Genomic DNA, 5,499 nt, shown 5'->3' with positions numbered 1-5,499 from the left:
TCAGAGGTGACGAACCAGTCAAGGCCATCGTCATTTTCGATGATGAGGAGGAAGAAGGCGCCATGCTCAAGCCAAAGAGAAGTGCTCCCTCACGCAGCAGTTAGGGATCAACTGGGTGAACCCTAGCTTTTATAGCCGAATTGATCAGTCACACATGACCGGGGAAGAAAATGGAACAGCCACGGGCATCGCTTCACGGCACTTCCCATTACTCCCCTAGGGGTCCATGGCTACATCCAGGTCAATCCCCGTACATGTGGCAACATCCTACGACAACATCCTAGTTTTTTGCACACATATCTCATCGCATTTATGGCTCAGGACTCCTTTTGGTGCATGCGAGGACCATGGGCACGAAACCCCCGGTGAATCTACACGTCACTCAGTTAGCTGCACCACTGTCACTTCATGTCCTTAAATACTTGGGCCAAGAAAACAAGGAGAATACCTTGTTTCCATATGCAATCTTCACTGTGGTGATTCAGGTGGCAAAAGGACTCACCATCAGGGGGGCTGAAGGGCTTACTCCGGCCCTCATATGGGCTCTGGAGCGTGTGCCTCCGTCACAACCTCAACGGCCATGCCTCCGGCCTCCACATAGGCTCCAGAGCCTAGGGGAAACCAAATAATTCCCTCCGGACAACATCGTCTCCGTCGGAGCCACGCCATCATCACTTGCAGTCACTACGGAGAGACTCCCCGATGGTGAGGGGTTGTTCAGGAGATCTTGACTATGAAGCTGGGCTGGAGCTAATTTATTCTAAACATCTACTCACCCCTTCAAACCTCAGGGTCAACAGATGAGGGGGTATTGTTGGGGGAAATGCCCCAGCCCACAAGCATTACCAGGAAGTCACCGGCTGGGGCCACTTTGGAGCCCTAAGGCTCTAGGCTCCCCCCAAGATTACAACCTCTGAATGCCATAAGGGCTTACAGGCTGCTCCTTCTCTAGGCAGGGGAGGCAGCTAGACTTTGGAGGAAATATCAGCAAAGAAAGGATGCCCCTATGTTCATCTGATATGAAGTGACCGGCAGTTAATGATAGTGCAAGTGGAGGCTATTCTGACACTCAGAATAGTGCGGCGCTGTGTCACAATTGACGACTGGCTCAGCATCGCACCCTTACTGTTGCTTGCACCACTGTATTTTTCATAATAGATAATATCTTATAGGTAGGGGTAAAAGTATTTTTACCAGGGCTCAAGCTGTGTAAGTTTGTATGTTTATACCCTGAATGAAATTATAAATACAGACCCTTGGCCACCAGGCTCGGGGAGGAATTTTTTGATGATCAATACATTTCGTGTTCCTTCCTATCCACTTCTTCTCGTCGTACTTGTTCATGGAAGACATTCTCTTCCGCCAACACCCACATCATCCAAAATTACTTAGCTTGCCTTGGTCGGAGAATGTATCCTGTGCTACAACCCATTCAGGTTCAAATGATCATGAAAAATATTGGCACAAAATCAATATATTATTATGCCATAAAATCTCCATTAGCTCCACAGAACAAACCTGCAACATTATCAATTTTGCTGAGAGCGTAGTAGCCTCTGTTTGCAATACCTATACCTTATGGTCAAGCTCTTGAATGTACCTTATCTTGCGCTCCTTTGAACGCACTGTAGATTGTCGATTTGTCAGAATCCTGAAAAATTGTACAAGATACAATGCTCAATTTCCAGAAAAGGGATGAATGTCCCAAACATACGAAGAAATGCACACCTCTTGACTCTCTTGGGGTATGTCAAAGCTATCTCCTCAAGCTGCTTGTTTGCCATGATCTTCTTCTTCTTGGCCTCAGTGAACTCTCCATTTGCAAACTCTGTATCAAACAGTGCCACAACACCTCCTTCCAGGGACTTTCCCCTATCCATCGACATGATGCAATAATGCTGGAACTTGCACCCATCCTTCCTCTCTACCGATGTGGACTGGCTATCCACCTCATTCTCACTGCTCTCCGCCATGCTCCTAGTGCGTGTGTCACTCACGCAGTTGTCACAGTCGTCATGGAGCTTCTTGGAGGAGTTGAGCAGGTCCAGTCCATCTAGGTCCATGTAGGCGTTGACGAGGTCGTACATGGCTGTGTCATCACTGTCCGATCTGTAGCCCTCTACCGCCTGTCTACCTCACGCTTCATCGGTGCCAGTGGCAGCAGAGGTGGACTGAGCTGCGTGAAACCGAAGGGGATGTCGCTCTACCACCGTCGGTGCCCCGCTCACCTCAGCGGCAGTCCAAACGGTGGCAGGTTGGAGCTCGACTGTAGCGAGGAAGGCAGTATAGCGGGTGTCATAGATTGATCAGCGTACAATGGCGGTGGGAGCAAGTTGAGCGAGAAGAAGAGGAGCTGGGACATCGATAGTATGGTGGCCCCCACCGTTGTGGCTCGACGGCATAGAGATCTAGCCGTAGGGGAATGGTAGAAGCACCTATGGGTGCACTGATTGCTGGAGAGATGATGAGAGGCACGAGTACATGGACACTTATTCAGATCGTCTGCTTTGATTCGCTCGATTCAGGTCAAAGGAGGGCCTCACGCGGCAGTACCTCACTGATGTCATCATTGGGTAGGAGAGAGGAGATTGTCTTCATGAGCGCAGAGACCGTGCCTAGACAGTGAGGCAGAGAAGGAACGCAGCAATGCGCATATCGCTATGGCTGGACGTTGACGCGCTTAATCGATGAAGAGTGGAAGAGGGTGGAGGGGTGGTTGGCGGATGGGAGGACGATCATGGGGATGGAGTGGAATTAGGGGGAGCAATGAAGAGCGGGATGGAAGGCAGCCATGTGGGTGTGACACCCTAAAATTCAATTTTTGCAATAATTTAAAATTTTGTTAGAAATTTAATAGGTGTTGAAATTTTGTTCTTTAGAAGAAATTAATTTCTAAATTAAATTGACATAGGTTATATAAGGTTGTTGCATTCATGCCATCTTAGTTGCAATAGGTTTTTATTCGTGGAAAAAGTTTGCAAAAATTCACTAGAAGGCGCTAGTTTAAATCCTTTTTTGGAAATAGTTCATAATCTAAAAGAAAAGGGATTTCAAAATTTGTAAAAGCTCATGGGCCGAAACCTCTTTCAGACCCGGCCCAAACCCCTCTCTCCCCTTCCCTTCTTTTCTCTCTTGGGCCGGTTTCCCTCCCCTCCTTCCCGCCTGGGCCACGGCCCTATTTCCCTCCCCCTCCTCACTCTCTCGGCCAGAGCCGCCTGTCCGAGCTAGCCTCTTTCGTGCGCGAGCCGGTGCCTCTCTCTGACATGCGGACCCATCACAAGCCGAGCTATTGCCGAAGCAGAGCCGCTGGCTCCCCTTCTCCTACCTCCAACCGCCCGTTCCCCTCCACCTTCCGTCACCGATCCAGCGCCTTCCTGCGCATTTTCTCCTCTTGGAAACGGCCGGATTCAAGGCATTATTCACCCTTTAACCCTCCCCGCTAACCCCTCTCATCAATCCCCTGCTTCATTGCTCGAATCAATGAGAAAAATCACCGGCCATTATGACTGCCGCCGGCTGTTCCTCCCTCGCACGCGCCTTGGCCGTTCCGCTCACCCTTCCATCTATTTAAGCCGCCGCCCATGTTCACGACATTGTTTCGCATGTTTTCCACCCTCATTCGCCACCTCTCTTTGCCCGTAGCACCGTCGCCATCTGCTCCTTCTTCATCTCCGGTGAGTGCCACCGCCGTCGCCGTTTTCGTGCCTCCACACCATCTCTGGCCAAGCTAACCAGCTCTCCGCCTCGGCAGGTCATTCAGGAGTCAATCCCGGAGCTCATCGTCGTCGTTGATCCGCCGGAACGCTGTCCCCACCGTGACCGAGCACCACTGCCCACCATTCTCCATTGTCGGCCGCCCTCCGACCTCCTCTGCCAGTGTGAAGCCCACTGTGAGAACCTCTGTGCTCCCCTATCTCTTTTGTGCCATTCCTCGTTGTGATCCGAGCCCATTTGCGCCATTCTGGTGAAAGTACGGCTGTTCGCCACTGTTGGTCGGCCACCCCTCTTGTTCGGCGCCGCACAACCAAGCCGCATGAAGTCCAGCCGTCCGATCTCGATCCTACGGCCGAGATCGCACACCCATTCATCTTGCATAACCGGTCCACTATGGACCCATGGACCGGCCTCCAGGCCATGGTCCATGGGCCCATAAACCATTTCCACCAGTTTGTCAATATAAAAATAACCCATTTTGATTTATGACATCATAAATAACTTTTCTAGTATAAAAACAATTCATTTTATTCTCAGAAATCAACTAAATTTGCTGATAAGCCCCTGGAACTTCAAAAGCTCAATACTTTTTGCTCGTAGCTCCGATTTGGGTGATTTTTGTGCCCAAATGTTCGTAGCAATGTGCAGAATCTTTTTATAGGGTTTACCTAGTTTTAGCACTGTTTGGTATACTATTCTTAGAGTTCTTCCTTGTGCTTTTTCCATTATTTCGCTTATGAGGATAGCATTTCGGTAATCTCCAAGATCAAGCTTTCGAGGATTTTGAGCAACCCTTCATGGAAGGCAAGTGTCCTTGAGCATTTCGCCCCTATTTTAGGATTCATGCATAGATGTTTATTCTTCAAATGCATTCTTGTCTAAATTGAAATCCTATATTAGGGTTTACTAGTGTTTGAATGACTATTCCTTGTCACCGTTGTTAAGTCATGATATAAAATGGGTAGAATATGCTAGTGCAGTCTGGTTGGAAAAAATGATAATATTGACTAATGATTATGCAACTAGAATCAGGAAGGGTAATTTTGTAGCAACATGGTATAGGGATTCCCATAGAATGGTTATGACGATGGTGCGGAAATGCACGTGTGGTGGTAGTGCACAGTCGGTTGTGGTTGTTCCGGTGTAGGGTCCTAAGGACCGGTTGTTGAGCATGTAACCAAGTTATTTTTGCACAACCACGAGGCCAATATGGGTACGGCCTGGCCAACTAACTAGCCACCTCTCTGATTTTGTGGGTACCGTTGGACAGTTAAGTGGCACAAGAGGGGGCTTTTGTAGCGATGGAATCATCTGTTAGCGATGAAACCTCAATGGGTGCCTGCAGGTTAGTGGGAGCTCTGTAAAAGCCTTGTAGTGGGACCTCGACTCCACAATCCGAAAGTGTTGAGCAACACGAGAATCATGACTCGTGGGGAAAGTTCTGCAAACTCTGCAGAGTATCAAACTGGTCGATCAGCTGTGCTCACAGACAAGAGCGAACTTGGACTTCTTCAGGATTAGTTGGGATCAGGGTTGGTATGGTTGGTCAGGTAGCCAGGTGATGGAATTACCTGGTGAGTCTTGGTAGTAGGATGGAATCTAATGAGTCAATCCTTTTGTCATAGTTGTGTCTTCACATAGTAAATAGAATGCCTGATGTTGGTCATAGGCCATAGTTGCTTAGTGCAGTTAACTTGTATCTATCCTTTCCTTGACTTGAGCCCCATAGCATGTTTTCCCCACACTTGCGGAGTACATTTTGTACTCACTCCCGTTGTTCCTCTT

General features: G+C 48.7%; 1 pseudogene; it reads right to left on the bottom strand.

Moving 5' to 3' along the window:
- Window positions 1-1,374: 1,374 nt before the first annotated feature.
- On the bottom strand, window positions 1,375-2,402 carry LOC133927643 (bZIP transcription factor 29-like; annotated as a pseudogene).
- Between the last annotated feature and the right edge of the window lie 3,097 nt (window positions 2,403-5,499).

The sequence above is a fragment of the Phragmites australis genome, chromosome 8 (assembly GCF_958298935.1).
Source record: "Phragmites australis chromosome 8, lpPhrAust1.1, whole genome shotgun sequence".
Classification (NCBI taxonomy): domain Eukaryota; kingdom Viridiplantae; phylum Streptophyta; class Magnoliopsida; order Poales; family Poaceae; genus Phragmites; species Phragmites australis.
The sequence above is the reverse complement of the archived record's forward strand: the minus strand, read 5'-3'. Positions and strand labels throughout refer to the sequence as shown.